Genomic DNA, 23,561 nt, shown 5'->3' with positions numbered 1-23,561 from the left:
GGCAGGGCCCCCTCGCCCGCCCAGGCAGGGGGAACGGAGGTCTCGGGTATCGGGCGGCGGCGGAGGGTTTGGCGACCACCTCCCAGCCCAGGGCGGCCGTGACCCAGCAAACCCTTCGGCGCTTGGCGCCCCGCCCAAGATCCCGCACGTCGCTCACAGGGACGTGGCCCCGGAGGCTTCAGGGCCCGGGGCCCGCGGTCCCTTGGGCATCGGCCCTGCCGGCCCACGCGGCGCTAGGCGCAGCCCGGCCGCAGCCCGGGCCGGCCCTCCTGCCCGACGGCAGCTGGCCCGAAGCCACTGGGAGCCACCATTGAGTCGCCACGGCCCCTCAGCCCCGGCAAGGCCACCCTTGCCCCCACACCCCCCGCCGAGCTCAGGACCCCGCCCCTGGTGGCCGGCAGGCCCGGGGAAGCGGCCCCTGCCCTCGATCCCGCTCCCGCACCCGGCCGCGGTGACACGCCAGCGGGGCGGGGTGGGGGTGGGGGGCTTTTGTCGGAGGGAGCTGTGGAGGGACACACCGGCACACAGGTGGCGGCGCCGGGGCTGGGCGCCGGTGGGGGCGGCCAGGTGCAGGTCGAGGGGCTCGCGGGCCGAAAGGACGGCAAGTGGGCCCGCGGCGGAGTCTGGGTCCGGGCCAGCCACCCCGGGAGCGTCTGGGGTGCGGCTGCCTTCCAGGGCCGCCTTCTGGCCGGCCGGGCCGGCGGGGAGGGCCCCCGCCGGCGCGCGCCGTGGTGGGAGGGGCCTGAGGAGGTGGGGCCTGCCGCGGGGCCCGGCGGGGGCGGAGCCGGCGGCCCCCGCCGCGGGCGAGTAAAGGAGAAGGCGGGCGGAGCGGGAGGCAAAAAGCCTACAGCACCCGGTATTCCCAGGCGGTCTCCCATCCAAGTACTAACCAGGCCCGACCCTGCTTAGCTTCCGAGATCAGACGAGATCGGGCGCGTTCAGGGTGGTATGGCCGTAGACGGGGGCGGGGGCCGCGGGCTGCCTCTTGAGGCCCAGTTTCGCTGGCGCTGGCGCCTTAACGCCAGCCTGGCGGCCGGCCCGCCCCGGCAGGGCCCCCTCGCCCGCCCAGGCAGGGGGAACGGAGGTCTCGGGTATCGGGCGGCGGCGGAGGGTTTGGCGACCACCTCCCAGCCCAGGGCGGCCGTGACCCAGCAAACCCTTCGGCGCTTGGCGCCCCGCCCAAGATCCCGCACGTCGCTCACAGGGACGTGGCCCCGGAGGCTTCAGGGCCCGGGGCCCGCGGTCCCTTGGGCATCGGCCCTGCCGGCCCACGCGGCGCTAGGCGCAGCCCGGCCGCAGCCCGGGCCGGCCCTCCTGCCCGACGGCAGCTGGCCCGAAGCCACTGGGAGCCACCATTGAGTCGCCACGGCCCCTCAGCCCCGGCAAGGCCACCCTTGCCCCCACACCCCCCGCCGAGCTCAGGACCCCGCCCCTGGTGGCCGGCAGGCCCGGGGAAGCGGCCCCTGCCCTCGATCCCGCTCCCGCACCCGGCCGCGGTGACACGCCAGCGGGGCGGGGTGGGGGTGGGGGGCTTTTGTCGGAGGGAGCTGTGGAGGGACACACCGGCACACAGGTGGCGGCGCCGGGGCTGGGCGCCGGTGGGGGCGGCCAGGTGCAGGTCGAGGGGCTCGCGGGCCGAAAGGACGGCAAGTGGGCCCGCGGCGGAGTCTGGGTCCGGGCCAGCCACCCCGGGAGCGTCTGGGGTGCGGCTGCCTTCCAGGGCCGCCTTCTGGCCGGCCGGGCCGGCGGGGAGCGCCCCCGCCGGCGCGCGCCGTGGTGGGAGGGGCCTGAGGAGGTGGGGCCTGCCGCGGGGCCCGGCGGGGGCGGAGCCGGCGGCCCCCGCCGCGGGCGAGTAAAGGAGAAGGCGGGCGGAGCGGGAGGCAAAAAGCCTACAGCACCCGGTATTCCCAGGCGGTCTCCCATCCAAGTACTAACCAGGCCCGACCCTGCTTAGCTTCCGAGATCAGACGAGATCGGGCGCGTTCAGGGTGGTATGGCCGTAGACGGGGGCGGGGGCCGCGGGCTGCCTCTTGAGGCCCAGTTTCGCTGGCGCTGGCGCCTTAACGCCAGCCTGGCGGCCGGCCCGCCCCGGCAGGGCCCCCTCGCCCGCCCAGGCAGGGGGAACGGAGGTCTCGGGTATCGGGCGGCGGCGGAGGGTTTGGCGACCACCTCCCAGCCCAGGGCGGCCGTGACCCAGCAAACCCTTCGGCGCTTGGTGCCCCGCCCAAGATCCCGCACGTCGCTCACAGGGACGTGGCCCCGGAGGCTTCAGGGCCCGGGGCCCGCGGTCCCTTGGGCATCGGCCCTGCCGGCCCACGCGGCGCTAGGCGCAGCCCGGCCGCAGCCCGGGCCGGCCCTCCTGCCCGACGGCAGCTGGCCCGAAGCCACTGGGAGCCACCATTGAGTCGCCACGGCCCCTCAGCCCCGGCAAGGCCACCCTTGCCCCCACACCCCCCGCCGAGCTCAGGACCCCGCCCCTGGTGGCCGGCAGGCCCGGGGAAGCGGCCCCTGCCCTCGATCCCGCTCCCGCACCCGGCCGCGGTGACACGCCAGCGGGGCGGGGTGGGGGTGGGGGGCTTTTGTCGGAGGGAGCTGTGGAGGGACACACCGGCACACAGGTGGCGGCGCCGGGGCTGGGCGCCGGTGGGGGCGGCCAGGTGCAGGTCGAGGGGCTCGCGGGCCGAAAGGACGGCAAGTGGGCCCGCGGCGGAGTCTGGGTCCGGGCCAGCCACCCCGGGAGCGTCTGGGGTGCGGCTGCCTTCCAGGGCCGCCTTCTGGCCGGCCGGGCCGGCGGGGAGCGCCCCCGCCGGCGCGCGCCGTGGTGGGAGGGGCCTGAGGAGGTGGGGCCTGCCGCGGGGCCCGGCGGGGGCGGAGCCGGCGGCCCCCGCCGCGGGCGAGTAAAGGAGAAGGCGGGCGGAGCGGGAGGCAAAAAGCCTACAGCACCCGGTATTCCCAGGCGGTCTCCCATCCAAGTACTAACCAGGCCCGACCCTGCTTAGCTTCCGAGATCAGACGAGATCGGGCGCGTTCAGGGTGGTATGGCCGTAGACGGGGGCGGGGGCCGCGGGCTGCCTCTTGAGGCCCAGTTTCGCTGGCGCTGGCGCCTTAACGCCAGCCTGGCGGCCGGCCCGCCCCGGCAGGGCCCCCTCGCCCGCCCAGGCAGGGGGAACGGAGGTCTCGGGTATCGGGCGGCGGCGGAGGGTTTGGCGACCACCTCCCAGCCCAGGGCGGCCGTGACCCAGCAAACCCTTCGGCGCTTGGCGCCCCGCCCAAGATCCCGCACGTCGCTCACAGGGACGTGGCCCCGGAGGCTTCAGGGCCCGGGGCCCGCGGTCCCTTGGGCATCGGCCCTGCCGGCCCACGCGGCGCGAGGCGCAGCCCGGCCGCAGCCCGGGCCGGCCCTCCTGCCCGACAGCAGCTGGCCCGAAGCCACTGGGAGCCACCATTGAGTCGCCACGGCCCCTCAGCCCCGGCAAGGCCACCCTTGCCCCCACACCCCCCGCCGAGCTCAGGACCCCGCCCCTGGTGGCCGGCAGGCCCGGGGAAGCGGCCCCTGCCCTCGATCCCGCTCCCGCACCCGGCCGCGGTGACACGCCAGAGGGGCGGGGTGGGGGTGGGGGGCTTTTGTCGGAGGGAGCTGTGGAGGGACACACCGGCACACAGGTGGCGGCGCCGGGGCTGGGCGCCGGTGGGGGCGGCCAGGTGCAGGTCGAGGGGCTCGCGGGCCGAAAGGACAGCAAGTAGGCCCGCGGCGGAGTCTGGGTCCGGGCCAGCCACCCCGGGAGCGTCTGGGGTGCGGCCGCCTTCCAGGGCCGCCTTCTGGCCGCCTGGCCGGCCGGGCCGGCGGGGAGGGCCCCCGCCGGCGCGCGCCGTGGTGGGAGGGGCCTGAGGAGGTGGGGCCTGCCGCGGGGTCCGGCGGGGGCGGAGCCGGCGGCCCCCGCCGCGGGCGAGTAAAGGAGAAGGCGGGCGGAGCGGGAGGCAAAAAGCCTACAGCACCCGGTATTCCCAGGCGGTCTCCCATCCAAGTACTAACCAGGCCCGACCCTGCTTAGCTTCCGAGATCAGACGAGATCGGGCGCGTTCAGGGTGGTATGGCCGTAGACGGGGGCGGGGGCCGCGGGCTGCCTCTTGAGGCCCAGTTTCGCTGGCGCTGGCGCCTTAACGCCAGCCTGGCGGCCGGCCCGCCCCGGCAGGGCCCCCTCGCCCGCCCAGGCAGGGGGAACGGAGGTCTCGGGTATCGGGCGGCGGCGGAGGGTTTGGCGACCACCTCCCAGCCCAGGGCGGCCGTGACCCAGCAAACCCTTCGGCGCTTGGCGCCCCGCCCAAGATCCCGCACGTCGCTCACAGGGACGTGGCCCCGGAGGCTTCAGGGCCCGGGGCCCGCGGTCCCTTGGGCATCGGCCCTGCCGGCCCACGCGGCGCTAGGCGCAGCCCGGCCGCAGCCCGGGCCGGCCCTCCTGCCCGACGGCAGCTGGCCCGAAGCCACTGGGAGCCACCATTGAGTCGCCACGGCCCCTCAGCCCCGGCAAGGCCACCCTTGCCCCCACACCCCCCGCCGAGCTCAGGACCCCGCCCCTGGTGGCCGGCAGGCCCGGGGAAGCGGCCCCTGCCCTCGATCCCGCTCCCGCACCCGGCCGCGGTGACACGCCAGCGGGGCGGGGTGGGGGTGGGGGGCTTTTGTCGGAGGGAGCTGTGGAGGGACACACCGGCACACAGGTGGCGGCGCCGGGGCTGGGCGCCGGTGGGGGCGGCCAGGTGCAGGTCGAGGGGCTCGCGGGCCGAAAGGACGGCAAGTGGGCCCGCGGCGGAGTCTGGGTCCGGGCCAGCCACCCCGGGAGCGTCTGGGGTGCGGCTGCCTTCCAGGGCCGCCTTCTGGCCGGCCGGGCCGGCGGGGAGCGCCCCCGCCGGCGCGCGCCGTGGTGGGAGGGGCCTGAGGAGGTGGGGCCTGCCGCGGGGCCCGGCGGGGGCGGAGCCGGCGGCCCCCGCCGCGGGCGAGTAAAGGAGAAGGCGGGCGGAGCGGGAGGCAAAAAGCCTACAGCACCCGGTATTCCCAGGCGGTCTCCCATCCAAGTACTAACCAGGCCCGACCCTGCTTAGCTTCCGAGATCAGACGAGATCGGGCGCGTTCAGGGTGGTATGGCCGTAGACGGGGGCGGGGGCCGCGGGCTGCCTCTTGAGGCCCAGTTTCGCTGGCGCTGGCGCCTTAACGCCAGCCTGGCGGCCGGCCCGCCCCGGCAGGGCCCCCTCGCCCGCCCAGGCAGGGGGAACGGAGGTCTCGGGTATCGGGCGGCGGCGGAGGGTTTGGCGACCACCTCCCAGCCCAGGGCGGCCGTGACCCAGCAAACCCTTCGGCGCTTGGCGCCCCGCCCAAGATCCCGCACGTCGCTCACAGGGACGTGGCCCCGGAGGCTTCAGGGCCCGGGGCCCGCGGTCCCTTGGGCATCGGCCCTGCCGGCCCACGCGGCGCTAGGCGCAGCCCGGCCGCAGCCCGGGCCGGCCCTCCTGCCCGACGGCAGCTGGCCCGAAGCCACTGGGAGCCACCATTGAGTCGCCACGGCCCCTCAGCCCCGGCAAGGCCACCCTTGCCCCCACACCCCCCGCCGAGCTCAGGACCCCGCCCCTGGTGGCCGGCAGGCCCGGGGAAGCGGCCCCTGCCCTCGATCCCGCTCCCGCACCCGGCCGCGGTGACACGCCAGCGGGGCGGGGTGGGGGTGGGGGGCTTTTGTCGGAGGGAGCTGTGGAGGGACACACCGGCACACAGGTGGCGGCGCCGGGGCTGGGCGCCGGTGGGGGCGGCCAGGTGCAGGTCGAGGGGCTCGCGGGCCGAAAGGACGGCAAGTGGGCCCGCGGCGGAGTCTGGGTCCGGGCCAGCCACCCCGGGAGCGTCTGGGGTGCGGCTGCCTTCCAGGGCCGCCTTCTGGCCGGCCGGGCCGGCGGGGAGGGCCCCCGCCGGCGCGCGCCGTGGTGGGAGGGGCCTGAGGAGGTGGGGCCTGCCGCGGGGCCCGGCGGGGGCGGAGCCGGCGGCCCCCGCCGCGGGCGAGTAAAGGAGAAGGCGGGCGGAGCGGGAGGCAAAAAGCCTACAGCACCCGGTATTCCCAGGCGGTCTCCCATCCAAGTACTAACCAGGCCCGACCCTGCTTAGCTTCCGAGATCAGACGAGATCGGGCGCGTTCAGGGTGGTATGGCCGTAGACGGGGGCGGGGGCCGCGGGCTGCCTCTTGAGGCCCAGTTTCGCTGGCGCTGGCGCCTTAACGCCAGCCTGGCGGCCGGCCCGCCCCGGCAGGGCCCCCTCGCCCGCCCAGGCAGGGGGAACGGAGGTCTCGGGTATCGGGCGGCGGCGGAGGGTTTGGCGACCACCTCCCAGCCCAGGGCGGCCGTGACCCAGCAAACCCTTCGGCGCTTGGCGCCCCGCCCAAGATCCCGCACGTCGCTCACAGGGACGTGGCCCCGGAGGCTTCAGGGCCCGGGGCCCGCGGTCCCTTGGGCATCGGCCCTGCCGGCCCACGCGGCGCTAGGCGCAGCCCGGCCGCAGCCCGGGCCGGCCCTCCTGCCCGACGGCAGCTGGCCCGAAGCCACTGGGAGCCACCATTGAGTCGCCACGGCCCCTCAGCCCCGGCAAGGCCACCCTTGCCCCCACACCCCCCGCCGAGCTCAGGACCCCGCCCCTGGTGGCCGGCAGGCCCGGGGAAGCGGCCCCTGCCCTCGATCCCGCTCCCGCACCCGGCCGCGGTGACACGCCAGCGGGGCGGGGTGGGGGTGGGGGGCTTTTGTCGGAGGGAGCTGTGGAGGGACACACCGGCACACAGGTGGCGGCGCCGGGGCTGGGCGCCGGTGGGGGCGGCCAGGTGCAGGTCGAGGGGCTCGCGGGCCGAAAGGACGGCAAGTGGGCCCGCGGCGGAGTCTGGGTCCGGGCCAGCCACCCCGGGAGCGTCTGGGGTGCGGCTGCCTTCCAGGGCCGCCTTCTGGCCGGCCGGGCCGGCGGGGAGGGCCCCCGCCGGCGCGCGCCGTGGTGGGAGGGGCCTGAGGAGGTGGGGCCTGCCGCGGGGCCCGGCGGGGGCGGAGCCGGCGGCCCCCGCCGCGGGCGAGTAAAGGAGAAGGCGGGCGGAGCGGGAGGCAAAAAGCCTACAGCACCCGGTATTCCCAGGCGGTCTCCCATCCAAGTACTAACCAGGCCCGACCCTGCTTAGCTTCCGAGATCAGACGAGATCGGGCGCGTTCAGGGTGGTATGGCCGTAGACGGGGGCGGGGGCCGCGGGCTGCCTCTTGAGGCCCAGTTTCGCTGGCGCTGGCGCCTTAACGCCAGCCTGGCGGCCGGCCCGCCCCGGCAGGGCCCCCTCGCCCGCCCAGGCAGGGGGAACGGAGGTCTCGGGTATCGGGCGGCGGCGGAGGGTTTGGCGACCACCTCCCAGCCCAGGGCGGCCGTGACCCAGCAAACCCTTCGGCGCTTGGCGCCCCGCCCAAGATCCCGCACGTCGCTCACAGGGACGTGGCCCCGGAGGCTTCAGGGCCCGGGGCCCGCGGTCCCTTGGGCATCGGCCCTGCCGGCCCACGCGGCGCTAGGCGCAGCCCGGCCGCAGCCCGGGCCGGCCCTCCTGCCCGACGGCAGCTGGCCCGAAGCCACTGGGAGCCACCATTGAGTCGCCACGGCCCCTCAGCCCCGGCAAGGCCACCCTTGCCCCCACACCCCCCGCCGAGCTCAGGACCCCGCCCCTGGTGGCCGGCAGGCCCGGGGAAGCGGCCCCTGCCCTCGATCCCGCTCCCGCACCCGGCCGCGGTGACACGCCAGCGGGGCGGGGTGGGGGTGGGGGGCTTTTGTCGGAGGGAGCTGTGGAGGGACACACCGGCACACAGGTGGCGGCGCCGGGGCTGGGCGCCGGTGGGGGCGGCCAGGTGCAGGTCGAGGGGCTCGCGGGCCGAAAGGACGGCAAGTGGGCCCGCGGCGGAGTCTGGGTCCGGGCCAGCCACCCCGGGAGCGTCTGGGGTGCGGCTGCCTTCCAGGGCCGCCTTCTGGCCGGCCGGGCCGGCGGGGAGGGCCCCCGCCGGCGCGCGCCGTGGTGGGAGGGGCCTGAGGAGGTGGGGCCTGCCGCGGGGCCCGGCGGGGGCGGAGCCGGCGGCCCCCGCCGCGGGCGAGTAAAGGAGAAGGCGGGCGGAGCGGGAGGCAAAAAGCCTACAGCACCCGGTATTCCCAGGCGGTCTCCCATCCAAGTACTAACCAGGCCCGACCCTGCTTAGCTTCCGAGATCAGACGAGATCGGGCGCGTTCAGGGTGGTATGGCCGTAGACGGGGGCGGGGGCCGCGGGCTGCCTCTTGAGGCCCAGTTTCGCTGGCGCTGGCGCCTTAACGCCAGCCTGGCGGCCGGCCCGCCCCGGCAGGGCCCCCTCGCCCGCCCAGGCAGGGGGAACGGAGGTCTCGGGTATCGGGCGGCGGCGGAGGGTTTGGCGACCACCTCCCAGCCCAGGGCGGCCGTGACCCAGCAAACCCTTCGGCGCTTGGCGCCCCGCCCAAGATCCCGCACGTCGCTCACAGGGACGTGGCCCCGGAGGCTTCAGGGCCCGGGGCCCGCGGTCCCTTGGGCATCGGCCCTGCCGGCCCACGCGGCGCTAGGCGCAGCCCGGCCGCAGCCCGGGCCGGCCCTCCTGCCCGACGGCAGCTGGCCCGAAGCCACTGGGAGCCACCATTGAGTCGCCACGGCCCCTCAGCCCCGGCAAGGCCACCCTTGCCCCCACACCCCCCGCCGAGCTCAGGACCCCGCCCCTGGTGGCCGGCAGGCCCGGGGAAGCGGCCCCTGCCCTCGATCCCGCTCCCGCACCCGGCCGCGGTGACACGCCAGCGGGGCGGGGTGGGGGTGGGGGGCTTTTGTCGGAGGGAGCTGTGGAGGGACACACCGGCACACAGGTGGCGGCGCCGGGGCTGGGCGCCGGTGGGGGCGGCCAGGTGCAGGTCGAGGGGCTCGCGGGCCGAAAGGACGGCAAGTGGGCCCGCGGCGGAGTCTGGGTCCGGGCCAGCCACCCCGGGAGCGTCTGGGGTGCGGCTGCCTTCCAGGGCCGCCTTCTGGCCGGCCGGGCCGGCGGGGAGCGCCCCCGCCGGCGCGCGCCGTGGTGGGAGGGGCCTGAGGAGGTGGGGCCTGCCGCGGGGCCCGGCGGGGGCGGAGCCGGCGGCCCCCGCCGCGGGCGAGTAAAGGAGAAGGCGGGCGGAGCGGGAGGCAAAAAGCCTACAGCACCCGGTATTCCCAGGCGGTCTCCCATCCAAGTACTAACCAGGCCCGACCCTGCTTAGCTTCCGAGATCAGACGAGATCGGGCGCGTTCAGGGTGGTATGGCCGTAGACGGGGGCGGGGGCCGCGGGCTGCCTCTTGAGGCCCAGTTTCGCTGGCGCTGGCGCCTTAACGCCAGCCTGGCGGCCGGCCCGCCCCGGCAGGGCCCCCTCGCCCGCCCAGGCAGGGGGAACGGAGGTCTCGGGTATCGGGCGGCGGCGGAGGGTTTGGCGACCACCTCCCAGCCCAGGGCGGCCGTGACCCAGCAAACCCTTCGGCGCTTGGCGCCCCGCCCAAGATCCCGCACGTCGCTCACAGGGACGTGGCCCCGGAGGCTTCAGGGCCCGGGGCCCGCGGTCCCTTGGGCATCGGCCCTGCCGGCCCACGCGGCGCTAGGCGCAGCCCGGCCGCAGCCCGGGCCGGCCCTCCTGCCCGACGGCAGCTGGCCCGAAGCCACTGGGAGCCACCATTGAGTCGCCACGGCCCCTCAGCCCCGGCAAGGCCACCCTTGCCCCCACACCCCCCGCCGAGCTCAGGACCCCGCCCCTGGTGGCCGGCAGGCCCGGGGAAGCGGCCCCTGCCCTCGATCCCGCTCCCGCACCCGGCCGCGGTGACACGCCAGCGGGGCGGGGTGGGGGTGGGGGGCTTTTGTCGGAGGGAGCTGTGGAGGGACACACCGGCACACAGGTGGCGGCGCCGGGGCTGGGCGCCGGTGGGGGCGGCCAGGTGCAGGTCGAGGGGCTCGCGGGCCGAAAGGACGGCAAGTGGGCCCGCGGCGGAGTCTGGGTCCGGGCCAGCCACCCCGGGAGCGTCTGGGGTGCGGCTGCCTTCCAGGGCCGCCTTCTGGCCGGCCGGGCCGGCGGGGAGCGCCCCCGCCGGCGCGCGCCGTGGTGGGAGGGGCCTGAGGAGGTGGGGCCTGCCGCGGGGCCCGGCGGGGGCGGAGCCGGCGGCCCCCGCCGCGGGCGAGTAAAGGAGAAGGCGGGCGGAGCGGGAGGCAAAAAGCCTACAGCACCCGGTATTCCCAGGCGGTCTCCCATCCAAGTACTAACCAGGCCCGACCCTGCTTAGCTTCCGAGATCAGACGAGATCGGGCGCGTTCAGGGTGGTATGGCCGTAGACGGGGGCGGGGGCCGCGGGCTGCCTCTTGAGGCCCAGTTTCGCTGGCGCTGGCGCCTTAACGCCAGCCTGGCGGCCGGCCCGCCCCGGCAGGGCCCCCTCGCCCGCCCAGGCAGGGGGAACGGAGGTCTCGGGTATCGGGCGGCGGCGGAGGGTTTGGCGACCACCTCCCAGCCCAGGGCGGCCGTGACCCAGCAAACCCTTCGGCGCTTGGCGCCCCGCCCAAGATCCCGCACGTCGCTCACAGGGACGTGGCCCCGGAGGCTTCAGGGCCCGGGGCCCGCGGTCCCTTGGGCATCGGCCCTGCCGGCCCACGCGGCGCGAGGCGCAGCCCGGCCGCAGCCCGGGCCGGCCCTCCTGCCCGACAGCAGCTGGCCCGAAGCCACTGGGAGCCACCATTGAGTCGCCACGGCCCCTCAGCCCCGGCAAGGCCACCCTTGCCCCCACACCCCCCGCCGAGCTCAGGACCCCGCCCCTGGTGGCCGGCAGGCCCGGGGAAGCGGCCCCTGCCCTCGATCCCGCTCCCGCACCCGGCCGCGGTGACACGCCAGAGGGGCGGGGTGGGGGTGGGGGGCTTTTGTCGGAGGGAGCTGTGGAGGGACACACCGGCACACAGGTGGCGGCGCCGGGGCTGGGCGCCGGTGGGGGCGGCCAGGTGCAGGTCGAGGGGCTCGCGGGCCGAAAGGACAGCAAGTGGGCCCGCGGCGGAGTCTGGGTCCGGGCCAGCCACCCCGGGAGCGTCTGGGGTGCGGCCGCCTTCCAGGGCCGCCTTCTGGCCGCCTGGCCGGCCGGGCCGGCGGGGAGCGCCCCCGCCGGCGCGCGCCGTGGTGGGAGGGGCCTGAGGAGGTGGGGCCTGCCGCGGGGTCCGGCGGGGGCGGAGCCGGCGGCCCCCGCCGCGGGCGAGTAAAGGAGAAGGCGGGCGGAGCGGGAGGCAAAAAGCCTACAGCACCCGGTATTCCCAGGCGGTCTCCCATCCAAGTACTAACCAGGCCCGACCCTGCTTAGCTTCCGAGATCAGACGAGATCGGGCGCGTTCAGGGTGGTATGGCCGTAGACGGGGGCGGGGGCCGCGGGCTGCCTCTTGAGGCCCAGTTTCGCTGGCGCTGGCGCCTTAACGCCAGCCTGGCGGCCGGCCCGCCCCGGCAGGGCCCCCTCGCCCGCCCAGGCAGGGGGAACGGAGGTCTCGGGTATCGGGCGGCGGCGGAGGGTTTGGCGACCACCTCCCAGCCCAGGGCGGCCGTGACCCAGCAAACCCTTCGGCGCTTGGCGCCCCGCCCAAGATCCCGCACGTCGCTCACAGGGACGTGGCCCCGGAGGCTTCAGGGCCCGGGGCCCGCGGTCCCTTGGGCATCGGCCCTGCCGGCCCACGCGGCGCTAGGCGCAGCCCGGCCGCAGCCCGGGCCGGCCCTCCTGCCCGACGGCAGCTGGCCCGAAGCCACTGGGAGCCACCATTGAGTCGCCACGGCCCCTCAGCCCCGGCAAGGCCACCCTTGCCCCCACACCCCCCGCCGAGCTCAGGACCCCGCCCCTGGTGGCCGGCAGGCCCGGGGAAGCGGCCCCTGCCCTCGATCCCGCTCCCGCACCCGGCCGCGGTGACACGCCAGCGGGGCGGGGTGGGGGTGGGGGGCTTTTGTCGGAGGGAGCTGTGGAGGGACACACCGGCACACAGGTGGCGGCGCCGGGGCTGGGCGCCGGTGGGGGCGGCCAGGTGCAGGTCGAGGGGCTCGCGGGCCGAAAGGACGGCAAGTGGGCCCGCGGCGGAGTCTGGGTCCGGGCCAGCCACCCCGGGAGCGTCTGGGGTGCGGCTGCCTTCCAGGGCCGCCTTCTGGCCGGCCGGGCCGGCGGGGAGCGCCCCCGCCGGCGCGCGCCGTGGTGGGAGGGGCCTGAGGAGGTGGGGCCTGCCGCGGGGCCCGGCGGGGGCGGAGCCGGCGGCCCCCGCCGCGGGCGAGTAAAGGAGAAGGCGGGCGGAGCGGGAGGCAAAAAGCCTACAGCACCCGGTATTCCCAGGCGGTCTCCCATCCAAGTACTAACCAGGCCCGACCCTGCTTAGCTTCCGAGATCAGACGAGATCGGGCGCGTTCAGGGTGGTATGGCCGTAGACGGGGGCGGGGGCCGCGGGCTGCCTCTTGAGGCCCAGTTTCGCTGGCGCTGGCGCCTTAACGCCAGCCTGGCGGCCGGCCCGCCCCGGCAGGGCCCCCTCGCCCGCCCAGGCAGGGGGAACGGAGGTCTCGGGTATCGGGCGGCGGCGGAGGGTTTGGCGACCACCTCCCAGCCCAGGGCGGCCGTGACCCAGCAAACCCTTCGGCGCTTGGCGCCCCGCCCAAGATCCCGCACGTCGCTCACAGGGACGTGGCCCCGGAGGCTTCAGGGCCCGGGGCCCGCGGTCCCTTGGGCATCGGCCCTGCCGGCCCACGCGGCGCTAGGCGCAGCCCGGCCGCAGCCCGGGCCGGCCCTCCTGCCCGACGGCAGCTGGCCCGAAGCCACTGGGAGCCACCATTGAGTCGCCACGGCCCCTCAGCCCCGGCAAGGCCACCCTTGCCCCCACACCCCCCGCCGAGCTCAGGACCCCGCCCCTGGTGGCCGGCAGGCCCGGGGAAGCGGCCCCTGCCCTCGATCCCGCTCCCGCACCCGGCCGCGGTGACACGCCAGCGGGGCGGGGTGGGGGTGGGGGGCTTTTGTCGGAGGGAGCTGTGGAGGGACACACCGGCACACAGGTGGCGGCGCCGGGGCTGGGCGCCGGTGGGGGCGGCCAGGTGCAGGTCGAGGGGCTCGCGGGCCGAAAGGACGGCAAGTGGGCCCGCGGCGGAGTCTGGGTCCGGGCCAGCCACCCCGGGAGCGTCTGGGGTGCGGCTGCCTTCCAGGGCCGCCTTCTGGCCGGCCGGGCCGGCGGGGAGGGCCCCCGCCGGCGCGCGCCGTGGTGGGAGGGGCCTGAGGAGGTGGGGCCTGCCGCGGGGCCCGGCGGGGGCGGAGCCGGCGGCCCCCGCCGCGGGCGAGTAAAGGAGAAGGCGGGCGGAGCGGGAGGCAAAAAGCCTACAGCACCCGGTATTCCCAGGCGGTCTCCCATCCAAGTACTAACCAGGCCCGACCCTGCTTAGCTTCCGAGATCAGACGAGATCGGGCGCGTTCAGGGTGGTATGGCCGTAGACGGGGGCGGGGGCCGCGGGCTGCCTCTTGAGGCCCAGTTTCGCTGGCGCTGGCGCCTTAACGCCAGCCTGGCGGCCGGCCCGCCCCGGCAGGGCCCCCTCGCCCGCCCAGGCAGGGGGAACGGAGGTCTCGGGTATCGGGCGGCGGCGGAGGGTTTGGCGACCACCTCCCAGCCCAGGGCGGCCGTGACCCAGCAAACCCTTCGGCGCTTGGCGCCCCGCCCAAGATCCCGCACGTCGCTCACAGGGACGTGGCCCCGGAGGCTTCAGGGCCCGGGGCCCGCGGTCCCTTGGGCATCGGCCCTGCCGGCCCACGCGGCGCTAGGCGCAGCCCGGCCGCAGCCCGGGCCGGCCCTCCTGCCCGACGGCAGCTGGCCCGAAGCCACTGGGAGCCACCATTGAGTCGCCACGGCCCCTCAGCCCCGGCAAGGCCACCCTTGCCCCCACACCCCCCGCCGAGCTCAGGACCCCGCCCCTGGTGGCCGGCAGGCCCGGGGAAGCGGCCCCTGCCCTCGATCCCGCTCCCGCACCCGGCCGCGGTGACACGCCAGCGGGGCGGGGTGGGGGTGGGGGGCTTTTGTCGGAGGGAGCTGTGGAGGGACACACCGGCACACAGGTGGCGGCGCCGGGGCTGGGCGCCGGTGGGGGCGGCCAGGTGCAGGTCGAGGGGCTCGCGGGCCGAAAGGACGGCAAGTGGGCCCGCGGCGGAGTCTGGGTCCGGGCCAGCCACCCCGGGAGCGTCTGGGGTGCGGCTGCCTTCCAGGGCCGCCTTCTGGCCGGCCGGGCCGGCGGGGAGCGCCCCCGCCGGCGCGCGCCGTGGTGGGAGGGGCCTGAGGAGGTGGGGCCTGCCGCGGGGCCCGGCGGGGGCGGAGCCGGCGGCCCCCGCCGCGGGCGAGTAAAGGAGAAGGCGGGCGGAGCGGGAGGCAAAAAGCCTACAGCACCCGGTATTCCCAGGCGGTCTCCCATCCAAGTACTAACCAGGCCCGACCCTGCTTAGCTTCCGAGATCAGACGAGATCGGGCGCGTTCAGGGTGGTATGGCCGTAGACGGGGGCGGGGGCCGCGGGCTGCCTCTTGAGGCCCAGTTTCGCTGGCGCTGGCGCCTTAACGCCAGCCTGGCGGCCGGCCCGCCCCGGCAGGGCCCCCTCGCCCGCCCAGGCAGGGGGAACGGAGGTCTCGGGTATCGGGCGGCGGCGGAGGGTTTGGCGACCACCTCCCAGCCCAGGGCGGCCGTGACCCAGCAAACCCTTCGGCGCTTGGCGCCCCGCCCAAGATCCCGCACGTCGCTCACAGGGACGTGGCCCCGGAGGCTTCAGGGCCCGGGGCCCGCGGTCCCTTGGGCATCGGCCCTGCCGGCCCACGCGGCGCTAGGCGCAGCCCGGCCGCAGCCCGGGCCGGCCCTCCTGCCCGACGGCAGCTGGCCCGAAGCCACTGGGAGCCACCATTGAGTCGCCACGGCCCCTCAGCCCCGGCAAGGCCACCCTTGCCCCCACACCCCCCGCCGAGCTCAGGACCCCGCCCCTGGTGGCCGGCAGGCCCGGGGAAGCGGCCCCTGCCCTCGATCCCGCTCCCGCACCCGGCCGCGGTGACACGCCAGCGGGGCGGGGTGGGGGTGGGGGGCTTTTGTCGGAGGGAGCTGTGGAGGGACACACCGGCACACAGGTGGCGGCGCCGGGGCTGGGCGCCGGTGGGGGCGGCCAGGTGCAGGTCGAGGGGCTCGCGGGCCGAAAGGACGGCAAGTGGGCCCGCGGCGGAGTCTGGGTCCGGGCCAGCCACCCCGGGAGCGTCTGGGGTGCGGCTGCCTTCCAGGGCCGCCTTCTGGCCGGCCGGGCCGGCGGGGAGGGCCCCCGCCGGCGCGCGCCGTGGTGGGAGGGGCCTGAGGAGGTGGGGCCTGCCGCGGGGCCCGGCGGGGGCGGAGCCGGCGGCCCCCGCCGCGGGCGAGTAAAGGAGAAGGCGGGCGGAGCGGGAGGCAAAAAGCCTACAGCACCCGGTATTCCCAGGCGGTCTCCCATCCAAGTACTAACCAGGCCCGACCCTGCTTAGCTTCCGAGATCAGACGAGATCGGGCGCGTTCAGGGTGGTATGGCCGTAGACGGGGGCGGGGGCCGCGGGCTGCCTCTTGAGGCCCAGTTTCGCTGGCGCTGGCGCCTTAACGCCAGCCTGGCGGCCGGCCCGCCCCGGCAGGGCCCCCTCGCCCGCCCAGGCAGGGGGAACGGAGGTCTCGGGTATCGGGCGGCGGCGGAGGGTTTGGCGACCACCTCCCAGCCCAGGGCGGCCGTGACCCAGCAAACCCTTCGGCGCTTGGCGCCCCGCCCAAGATCCCGCACGTCGCTCACAGGGACGTGGCCCCGGAGGCTTCAGGGCCCGGGGCCCGCGGTCCCTTGGGCATCGGCCCTGCCGGCCCACGCGGCGCGAGGCGCAGCCCGGCCGCAGCCCGGGCCGGCCCTCCTGCCCGACAGCAGCTGGCCCGAAGCCACTGGGAGCCACCATTGAGTCGCCACGGCCCCTCAGCCCCGGCAAGGCCACCCTTGCCCCCACACCCCCCGCCGAGCTCAGGACCCCGCCCCTGGTGGCCGGCAGGCCCGGGGAAGCGGCCCCTGCCCTCGATCCCGCTCCCGCACCCGGCCGCGGTGACACGCCAGAGGGGCGGGGTGGGGGTGGGGGGCTTTTGTCGGAGGGAGCTGTGGAGGGACACACCGGCACACAGGTGGCGGCGCCGGGGCTGGGCGCCGGTGGGGGCGGCCAGGTGCAGGTCGAGGGGCTCGCGGGCCGAAAGGACGGCAAGTGGGCCCGCGGCGGAGTCTGGGTCCGGGCCAGCCACCCCGGGAGCGTCTGGGGTGCGGCTGCCTTCCAGGGCCGCCTTCTGGCCGGCCGGGCCGGCGGGGAGCGCCCCCGCCGGCGCGCGCCGTGGTGGGAGGGGCCTGAGGAGGTGGGGCCTGCCGCGGGGCCCGGCGGGGGCGGAGCCGGCGGCCCCCGCCGCGGGCGAGTAAAGGAGAAGGCGGGCGGAGCGGGAGGCAAAAAGCCTACAGCACCCGGTATTCCCAGGCGGTCTCCCATCCAAGTACTAACCAGGCCCGACCCTGCTTAGCTTCCGAGATCAGACGAGATCGGGCGCGTTCAGGGTGGTATGGCCGTAGACGGGGGCGGGGGCCGCGGGCTGCCTCTTGAGGCCCAGTTTCGCTGGCGCTGGCGCCTTAACGCCAGCCTGGCGGCCGGCCCGCCCCGGCAGGGCCCCCTCGCCCGCCCAGGCAGGGGGAACGGAGGTCTCGGGTATCGGGCGGCGGCGGAGGGTTTGGCGACCACCTCCCAGCCCAGGGCGGCCGTGACCCAGCAAACCCTTCGGCGCTTGGCGCCCCGCCCAAGATCCCGCACGTCGCTCACAGGGACGTGGCCCCGGAGGCTTCAGGGCCCGGGGCCCGCGGTCCCTTGGGCATCGGCCCTGCCGGCCCACGCGGCGCTAGGCGCAGCCCGGCCGCAGCCCGGGCCGGCCCTCCTGCCCGACGGCAGCTGGCCCGAAGCCACTGGGAGCCACCATTGAGTCGCCACGGCCCCTCAGCCCCGGCAAGGCCACCCTTGCCCCCACACCCCCCGCCGAGCTCAGGACCCCGCCCCTGGTGGCCGGCAGGCCCGGGGAAGCGGCCCCTGCCCTCGATCCCGCTCCCGCACCCGGCCGCGGTGACACGCCAGCGGGGCGGGGTGGGGGTGGGGGGCTTTTGTCGGAGGGAGCTGTGGAGGGACACACCGGCACACAGGTGGCGGCGCCGGGGCTGGGCGCCGGTGGGGGCGGCCAGGTGCAGGTCGAGGGGCTCGCGGGCCGAAAGGACGGCAAGTGGGCCCGCGGCGGAGTCTGGGTCCGGGCCAGCCACCCCGGGAGCGTCTGGGGTGCGGCTGCCTTCCAGGGCCGCCTTCTGGCCGGCCGGGCCGGCGGGGAGCGCCCCCGCCGGCGCGCGCCGTGGTGGGAGGGGCCTGAGGAGGTGGGGCCTGCCGCGGGGCCCGGCGGGGGCGGAGCCGGCGGCCCCCGCCGCGGGCGAGTAAAGGAGAAGGCGGGCGGAGCGGGAGGCAAAAAGCCTACAGCACCCGGTATTCCCAGGCGGTCTCCCATCCAAGTACTAACCAGGCCCGACCCTGCTTAGCTTCCGAGATCAGACGAGATCGGGCGCGTTCAGGGTGGTATGGCCGTAGACGGGGGCGGGGGCCGCGGGCTGCCTCTTGAGGCCCAGTTTCGCTGGCGCTGGCGCCTTAACGCCAGCCTGGCGGCCGGCCCGCCCCGGCAGGGCCCCCTCGCCCGCCCAGGCAGGGGGAACGGAGGTCTCGGGTATCGGGCGGCGGCGGAGGGTTTGGCGACCACCTCCCAGCCCAGGGCGGCCGTGACCCAGCAAACCCTTCGGCGCTTGGCGCCCCGCCCAAGATCCCGCACGTCGCTCACAGGGACGTGGCCCCGGAGGCTTCAGGGCCCGGGGCCCGCGGTCCCTTGGGCATCGGCCCTGCCGGCCCACGCGGCGCGAGGCGCAGCCCGGCCGCAGCCCGGGCCGGCCCTCCTGCCCGACAGCAGCTGGCCCGAAGCCACTGGGAGCCACCATTGAGTCGCCACGGCCCCTCAGCCCCGGCAAGGCCACCCTTGCCCCCACACCCCCCGCCGAGCTCAGGACCCCGCCCCTGGTGGCCGGCAGGCCCGGGGAAGCGGCCCCTGCCCTCGATCCCGCTCCCGCACCCGGCCGCGGTGACACGCCAGAGGGGCGGGGTGGGGGTGGGGGGCTTTTGTCGGAGGGAGCTGTGGAGGGACACACCGGCACACAGGTGGCGGCGCCGGGGCTGGGCGCCGGTGGGGGCGGCCAGGTGCAGGTCGAGGGGCTCGCGGGCCGAAAGGACAGCAAGTGGGCCCGCGGCGGAGTCTGGGTCCGGGCCAGCCACCCCGGGAGCGTCTGGGGTGCGGCCGCCTTCCAGGGCCGCCTTCTGGCCGCCTGGCCGGCCGGGCCGGCGGGGAGCGCCCCCGCCGGCGCGCGCCGTGGTGGGAGGGGCCTGAGGAGGTGGGGCCTGCCGCGGGGTCCGGCGGGGGCGGAGCCGGCGGCCCCCGCCGCGGGCGAGTAAAGGAGAAGGCGGGCGGAGCGGGAGGCAAAAAGCCTACAGCACCCGGTATTCCCAGGCGGTCTCCCATCCAAGTACTAACCAGGCCCGACCCTGCTTAGCTTCCGAGATCAGACGAGATCGGGCGCGTTCAGGGTGGTATGGCCGTAGACGGGGGCGGGGGCCGCGGGCTGCCTCTTGAGGCCCAGTTTCGCTGGCGCTGGCGCCTTAACGCCAGCCTGGCGGCCGGCCCGCCCCGGCAGGGCCCCCTCGCCCGCCCAGGCAGGGGGAACGGAGGTCTCGGGTATCGGGCGGCGGCGGAGGGTTTGGCGACCACCTCCCAGCCCAGGGCGGCCGTGACCCAGCAAACCCTTCGGCGCTTGGCGCCCCGCCCAAGATCCCGCACGTCGCTCACAGGGACGTGGCCCCGGAGGCTTCAGGGCCCGGGGCCCGCGGTCCCTTGGGCATCGGCCCTGCCGGCCCACGCGGCGCTAGGCGCAGCCCGGCCGCAGCCCGGGCCGGCCCTCCTGCCCGACGGCAGCTGGCCCGAAGCCACTGGGAGCCACCATTGAGTCGCCACGGCCCCTCAGCCCCGGCAAGGCCACCCTTGCCCCCACACCCCCCGCCGAGCTCAGGACCCCGCCCCTGGTGGCCGGCAGGCCCGGGGAAGCGGCCCCTGCCCTCGATCCCGCTCCCGCACCCGGCCGCGGTGACACGCCAGCGGGGCGGGGTGGGGGTGGGGGGCTTTTGTCGGAGGGAGCTGTGGAGGGACACACCGGCACACAGGTGGCGGCGCCGGGGCTGGGCGCCGGTGGGGGCGGCCAGGTGCAGGTCGAGGGGCTCGCGGGCCGAAAGGACGGCAAGTGGGCCCGCGGCGGAGTCTGGGTCCGGGCCAGCCACCCCGGGAGCGTCTGGGGTGCGGCTGCCTTCCAGGGCCGCCTTCTGGCCGGCCGGGCCGGCGGGGAGCGCCCCCGCCGGCGCGCGCCGTGGTGGGAGGGGCCTGAGGAGGTGGGGCCTGCCGCGGGGCCCGGCGGGGGCGGAGCCGGCGGCCCCCGCCGCGGGCGAGTAAAGGAGAAGGCGGGCGGAGCGGGAGGCAAAAAGCCTACAGCACCCGGTATTCCCAGGCGGTCTCCCATCCAAGTACTAACCAGGCCCGACCCTGCTTAGCTTCCGAGATCAGACGAGATCGGGCGCGTTCAGGGTGGTATGGCCGTAGACGGGGGCGGGGGCCGCGGGCTGCCTCTTGAGGCCCAGTTTCGCTGGCGCTGGCGCCTTAACGCCAGCCTGGCGGCCGGCCCGCCCCGGCAGGGCCCCCTCGCCCGCCCAGGCAGGGGGAACGGAGGTCTCGGGTATCGGGCGGCGGCGGAGGGTTTGGCGACCACCTCCCAGCCCAGGGCGGCCGTGACCCAGCAAACCCTTCGGCGCTTGGCGCCCCGCCCAAGATCCCGCACGTCGCTCACAGGGACGTGGCCCCGGAGGCTTCAGGGCCCGGGGCCCGCGGTCCCTTGGGCATCGGCCCTGCCGGCCCACGCGGCGCTAGGCGCAGCCCGGCCGCAGCCCGGGCCGGCCCTCCTGCCCGACGGCAGCTGGCCCGAAGCCACTGGGAGCCACCATTGAGTCGCCACGGCCCCTCAGCCCCGGCAAGGCCACCCTTGCCCCCACACCCCCCGCCGAGCTCAGGACCCCGCCCCTGGTGGCCGGCAGGCCCGGGGAAGCGGCCCCTGCCCTCGATCCCGCTCCCGCACCCGGCCGCGGTGACACGCCAGCGGGGCGGGGTGGGGGTGGGGGGCTTTTGTCGGAGGGAGCTGTGGAGGGACACACCGGCACACAGGTGGCGGCGCCGGGGCTGGGCGCCGGTGGGGGCGGCCAGGTGCAGGTCGAGGGGCTCGCGGGCCGAAAGGACGGCAAGTGGGCCCGCGGCGGAGTCTGGGTCCGGGCCAGCCACCCCGGGAGCGTCTGGGGTGCGGCTGCCTTCCAGGGCCGCCTTCTGGCCGGCCGGGCCGGCGGGGAGGGCCCCCGCCGGCGCGCGCCGTGGTGGGAGGGGCCTGAGGAGGTGGGGCCTGCCGCGGGGCCCGGCGGGGGCGGAGCCGGCGGCCCCCGCCGCGGGCGAGTAAAGGAGAAGGCGGGCGGAGCGGGAGGCAAAAAGCCTACAGCACCCGGTATTCCCAGGCGGTCTCCCATCCAAGTACTAACCAGGCCCGACCCTGCTTAGCTTCCGAGATCAGACGAGATCGGGCGCGTTCAGGGTGGTATGGCCGTAGACGGGGGCGGGGGCCGCGGGCTGCCTCTTGAGGCCCAGTTTCGCTGGCGCTGGCGCCTTAACGCCAGCCTGGCGGCCGGCCCGCCCCGGCAGGGCCCCCTCGCCCGCCCAGGCAGGGGGAACGGAGGTCTCGGGTATCGGGCGGCGGCGGAGGGTTTGGCGACCACCTCCCAGCCCAGGGCGGCCGTGACCCAGCAAACCCTTCGGCGCTTGGCGCCCCGCCCAAGATCCCGCACGTCGCTCACAGGGACGTGGCCCCGGAGGCTTCAGGGCCCGGGGCCCGCGGTCCCTTGGGCATCGGCCCTGCCGGCCCACGCGGCGCTAGGCGCAGCCCGGCCGCAGCCCGGGCCGGCCCTCCTGCCCGACGGCAGCTGGCCCGAAGCCACTGGGAGCCACCATTGAGTCGCCACGGCCCCTCAGCCCCGGCAAGGCCACCCTTGCCCCCACACCCCCCGCCGAGCTCAGGACCCCGCCCCTGGTGGCCGGCAGGCCCGGGGAAGCGGCCCCTGCCCTCGATCCCGCTCCCGCACCCGGCCGCGGTGACACGCCAGCGGGGCGGGGTGGGGGTGGGGGGCTTTTGTCGGAGGGAGCTGTGGAGGGACACACCGGCACACAGGTGGCGGCGCCGGGGCTGGGCGCCGGTGGGGGCGGCCAGGTGCAGGTCGAGGGGCTCGCGGGCCGAAAGGACGGCAAGTGGGCCCGCGGCGGAGTCTGGGTCCGGGCCAGCCACCCCGGGAGCGTCTGGGGTGCGGCTGCCTTCCAGGGCCGCCTTCTGGCCGGCCGGGCCGGCGGGGAGCGCCCCCGCCGGCGCGCGCCGTGGTGGGAGGGGCCTGAGGAGGTGGGGCCTGCCGCGGGGCCCGGCGGGGGCGGAGCCGGCGGCCCCCGCCGCGGGCGAGTAAAGGAGAAGGCGGGCGGAGCGGGAGGCAAAAAGCCTACAGCACCCGGTATTCCCAGGCGGTCTCCCATCCAAGTACTAACCAGGCCCGACCCTGCTTAGCTTCCGAGATCAGACGAGATCGGGCGCGTTCAGGGTGGTATGGCCGTAGACGGGGGCGGGGGCCGCGGGCTGCCTCTTGAGGCCCAGTTTCGCTGGCGCTGGCGCCTTAACGCCAGCCTGGCGGCCGGCCCGCCCCGGCAGGGCCCCCTCGCCCGCCCAGGCAGGGGGAACGGAGGTCTCGGGTATCGGGCGGCGGCGGAGGGTTTGGCGACCACCTCCCAGCCCAGGGCGGCCGTGACCCAGCAAACCCTTCGGCGCTTGGCGCCCCGCCCAAGATCCCGCACGTCGCTCACAGGGACGTGGCCCCGGAGGCTTCAGGGCCCGGGGCCCGCGGTCCCTTGGGCATCGGCCCTGCCGGCCCACGCGGCGCTAGGCGCAGCCCGGCCGCAGCCCGGGCCGGCCCTCCTGCCCGACGGCAGCTGGCCCGAAGCCACTGGGAGCCACCATTGAGTCGCCACGGCCCCTCAGCCCCGGCAAGGCCACCCTTGCCCCCACACCCCCCGCCGAGCTCAGGACCCCGCCCCTGGTGGCCGGCAGGCCCGGGGAAGCGGCCCCTGCCCTCGATCCCGCTCCCGCACCCGGCCGCGGTGACACGCCAGCGGGGCGGGGTGGGGGTGGGGGGCTTTTGTCGGAGGGAGCTGTGGAGGGACACACCGGCACACAGGTGGCGGCGCCGGGGCTGGGCGCCGGTGGGGGCGGCCAGGTGCAGGTCGAGGGGCTCGCGGGCCGAAAGGACGGCAAGTGGGCCCGCGGCGGAGTCTGGGTCCGGGCCAGCCACCCCGGGAGCGTCTGGGGTGCGGCTGCCTTCCAGGGCCGCCTTCTGGCCGGCCGGGCCGGCGGGGAGCGCCCCCGCCGGCGCGCGCCGTGGTGGGAGGGGCCTGAGGAGGTGGGGCCTGCCGCGGGGCCCGGCGGGGGCGGAGCCGGCGGCCCCCGCCGCGGGCGAGTAAAGGAGAAGGCGGGCGGAGCGGGAGGCAAAAAGCCTACAGCACCCGGTATTCCCAGGCGGTCTCCCATCCAAGTACTAACCAGGCCCGACCCTGCTTAGCTTCCGAGATCAGACGAGATCGGGCGCGTTCAGGGTGGTATGGCCGTAGACGGGGGCGGGGGCCGCGGGCTGCCTCTTGAGGCCCAGTTTCGCTGGCGCTGGCGCCTTAACGCCAGCCTGGCGGCCGGCCCGCCCCGGCAGGGCCCCCTCGCCCGCCCAGGCAGGGGGAACGGAGGTCTCGGGTATCGGGCGGCGGCGGAGGGTTTGGCGACCACCTCCCAGCCCAGGGCGGCCGTGACCCAGCAAACCCTTCGGCGCTTGGCGCCCCGCCCAAGATCCCGCACGTCGCTCACAGGGACGTGGCCCCGGAGGCTTCAGGGCCCGGGGCCCGCGGTCCCTTGGGCATCGGCCCTGCCGGCCCACGCGGCGCTAGGCGCAGCCCGGCCGCAGCCCGGGCCGGCCCTCCTGCCCGACGGCAGCTGGCCCGAAGCCACTGGGAGCCACCATTGAGTCGCCACGGCCCCTCAGCCCCGGCAAGGCCACCCTTGCCCCCACACCCCCCGCCGAGCTCAGGACCCCGCCCCTGGTGGCCGGCAGGCCCGGGGAAGCGGCCCCTGCCCTCGATCCCGCTCCCGCACCCGGCCGCGGTGACACGCCAGCGGGGCGGGGTGGGGGTGGGGGGCTTTTGTCGGAGGGAGCTGTGGAGGGACACACCGGCACACAGGTGGCGGCGCCGGGGCTGG

General features: G+C 76.9%; 22 non-coding genes across 22 annotated transcripts; all 22 read right to left on the bottom strand.

The window, feature by feature from the left end:
* Positions 1 to 841: 841 nt before the first annotated feature.
* Positions 842 to 960, bottom strand: LOC125963256 (5S ribosomal RNA). The gene has a single exon (XR_007475081.1). It is a non-coding gene; the product is annotated as a 5S ribosomal RNA (ribosomal RNA).
* Positions 961 to 1,886: 926 nt separating this feature from the next.
* LOC125963254 (5S ribosomal RNA) lies at positions 1,887 to 2,005 on the bottom strand. Its single transcript, XR_007475079.1, has one exon. It is a non-coding gene; the product is annotated as a 5S ribosomal RNA (ribosomal RNA).
* Positions 2,006 to 2,931: 926 nt separating this feature from the next.
* Positions 2,932 to 3,050, bottom strand: LOC125963253 (5S ribosomal RNA). Its single transcript, XR_007475078.1, has one exon. It is a non-coding gene; the product is annotated as a 5S ribosomal RNA (ribosomal RNA).
* Positions 3,051 to 3,984: 934 nt separating this feature from the next.
* Positions 3,985 to 4,103, bottom strand: LOC125963252 (5S ribosomal RNA). The gene has a single exon (XR_007475077.1). It is a non-coding gene; the product is annotated as a 5S ribosomal RNA (ribosomal RNA).
* Positions 4,104 to 5,029: 926 nt separating this feature from the next.
* Positions 5,030 to 5,148, bottom strand: LOC125963251 (5S ribosomal RNA). Its single transcript, XR_007475076.1, has one exon. It is a non-coding gene; the product is annotated as a 5S ribosomal RNA (ribosomal RNA).
* Positions 5,149 to 6,074: 926 nt separating this feature from the next.
* On the bottom strand, positions 6,075 to 6,193 carry LOC125963250 (5S ribosomal RNA). The gene has a single exon (XR_007475075.1). It is a non-coding gene; the product is annotated as a 5S ribosomal RNA (ribosomal RNA).
* Positions 6,194 to 7,119: 926 nt separating this feature from the next.
* On the bottom strand, positions 7,120 to 7,238 carry LOC125963249 (5S ribosomal RNA). Its single transcript, XR_007475074.1, has one exon. It is a non-coding gene; the product is annotated as a 5S ribosomal RNA (ribosomal RNA).
* Positions 7,239 to 8,164: 926 nt separating this feature from the next.
* Positions 8,165 to 8,283, bottom strand: LOC125963248 (5S ribosomal RNA). Its single transcript, XR_007475073.1, has one exon. It is a non-coding gene; the product is annotated as a 5S ribosomal RNA (ribosomal RNA).
* A 926-nt stretch (positions 8,284 to 9,209) lies between these two features.
* Positions 9,210 to 9,328, bottom strand: LOC125963247 (5S ribosomal RNA). Its single transcript, XR_007475072.1, has one exon. It is a non-coding gene; the product is annotated as a 5S ribosomal RNA (ribosomal RNA).
* Positions 9,329 to 10,254: 926 nt separating this feature from the next.
* LOC125963246 (5S ribosomal RNA) lies at positions 10,255 to 10,373 on the bottom strand. The gene has a single exon (XR_007475071.1). It is a non-coding gene; the product is annotated as a 5S ribosomal RNA (ribosomal RNA).
* A 934-nt stretch (positions 10,374 to 11,307) lies between these two features.
* On the bottom strand, positions 11,308 to 11,426 carry LOC125963245 (5S ribosomal RNA). The gene has a single exon (XR_007475070.1). It is a non-coding gene; the product is annotated as a 5S ribosomal RNA (ribosomal RNA).
* A 926-nt stretch (positions 11,427 to 12,352) lies between these two features.
* LOC125963243 (5S ribosomal RNA) lies at positions 12,353 to 12,471 on the bottom strand. The gene has a single exon (XR_007475068.1). It is a non-coding gene; the product is annotated as a 5S ribosomal RNA (ribosomal RNA).
* A 926-nt stretch (positions 12,472 to 13,397) lies between these two features.
* LOC125963242 (5S ribosomal RNA) lies at positions 13,398 to 13,516 on the bottom strand. Its single transcript, XR_007475067.1, has one exon. It is a non-coding gene; the product is annotated as a 5S ribosomal RNA (ribosomal RNA).
* Positions 13,517 to 14,442: 926 nt separating this feature from the next.
* LOC125963241 (5S ribosomal RNA) lies at positions 14,443 to 14,561 on the bottom strand. Its single transcript, XR_007475066.1, has one exon. It is a non-coding gene; the product is annotated as a 5S ribosomal RNA (ribosomal RNA).
* A 926-nt stretch (positions 14,562 to 15,487) lies between these two features.
* LOC125963240 (5S ribosomal RNA) lies at positions 15,488 to 15,606 on the bottom strand. The gene has a single exon (XR_007475065.1). It is a non-coding gene; the product is annotated as a 5S ribosomal RNA (ribosomal RNA).
* Positions 15,607 to 16,532: 926 nt separating this feature from the next.
* LOC125963239 (5S ribosomal RNA) lies at positions 16,533 to 16,651 on the bottom strand. Its single transcript, XR_007475064.1, has one exon. It is a non-coding gene; the product is annotated as a 5S ribosomal RNA (ribosomal RNA).
* Positions 16,652 to 17,577: 926 nt separating this feature from the next.
* Positions 17,578 to 17,696, bottom strand: LOC125963238 (5S ribosomal RNA). Its single transcript, XR_007475063.1, has one exon. It is a non-coding gene; the product is annotated as a 5S ribosomal RNA (ribosomal RNA).
* Positions 17,697 to 18,630: 934 nt separating this feature from the next.
* Positions 18,631 to 18,749, bottom strand: LOC125963237 (5S ribosomal RNA). Its single transcript, XR_007475062.1, has one exon. It is a non-coding gene; the product is annotated as a 5S ribosomal RNA (ribosomal RNA).
* Positions 18,750 to 19,675: 926 nt separating this feature from the next.
* On the bottom strand, positions 19,676 to 19,794 carry LOC125963236 (5S ribosomal RNA). The gene has a single exon (XR_007475061.1). It is a non-coding gene; the product is annotated as a 5S ribosomal RNA (ribosomal RNA).
* A 926-nt stretch (positions 19,795 to 20,720) lies between these two features.
* On the bottom strand, positions 20,721 to 20,839 carry LOC125963235 (5S ribosomal RNA). Its single transcript, XR_007475060.1, has one exon. It is a non-coding gene; the product is annotated as a 5S ribosomal RNA (ribosomal RNA).
* Positions 20,840 to 21,765: 926 nt separating this feature from the next.
* On the bottom strand, positions 21,766 to 21,884 carry LOC125963234 (5S ribosomal RNA). The gene has a single exon (XR_007475059.1). It is a non-coding gene; the product is annotated as a 5S ribosomal RNA (ribosomal RNA).
* A 926-nt stretch (positions 21,885 to 22,810) lies between these two features.
* On the bottom strand, positions 22,811 to 22,929 carry LOC125963232 (5S ribosomal RNA). The gene has a single exon (XR_007475057.1). It is a non-coding gene; the product is annotated as a 5S ribosomal RNA (ribosomal RNA).
* Between the last annotated feature and the right edge of the window lie 632 nt (positions 22,930 to 23,561).

Source organism: Orcinus orca, unplaced genomic scaffold, assembly GCF_937001465.1.
Source record: "Orcinus orca unplaced genomic scaffold, mOrcOrc1.1 scaffold_302, whole genome shotgun sequence".
Taxonomy (NCBI): Eukaryota; Metazoa; Chordata; class Mammalia; order Artiodactyla; family Delphinidae; genus Orcinus; species Orcinus orca.
Note: the sequence above shows the minus strand (reverse complement) of the source record. Positions and strands in the feature narration are given on the sequence as shown.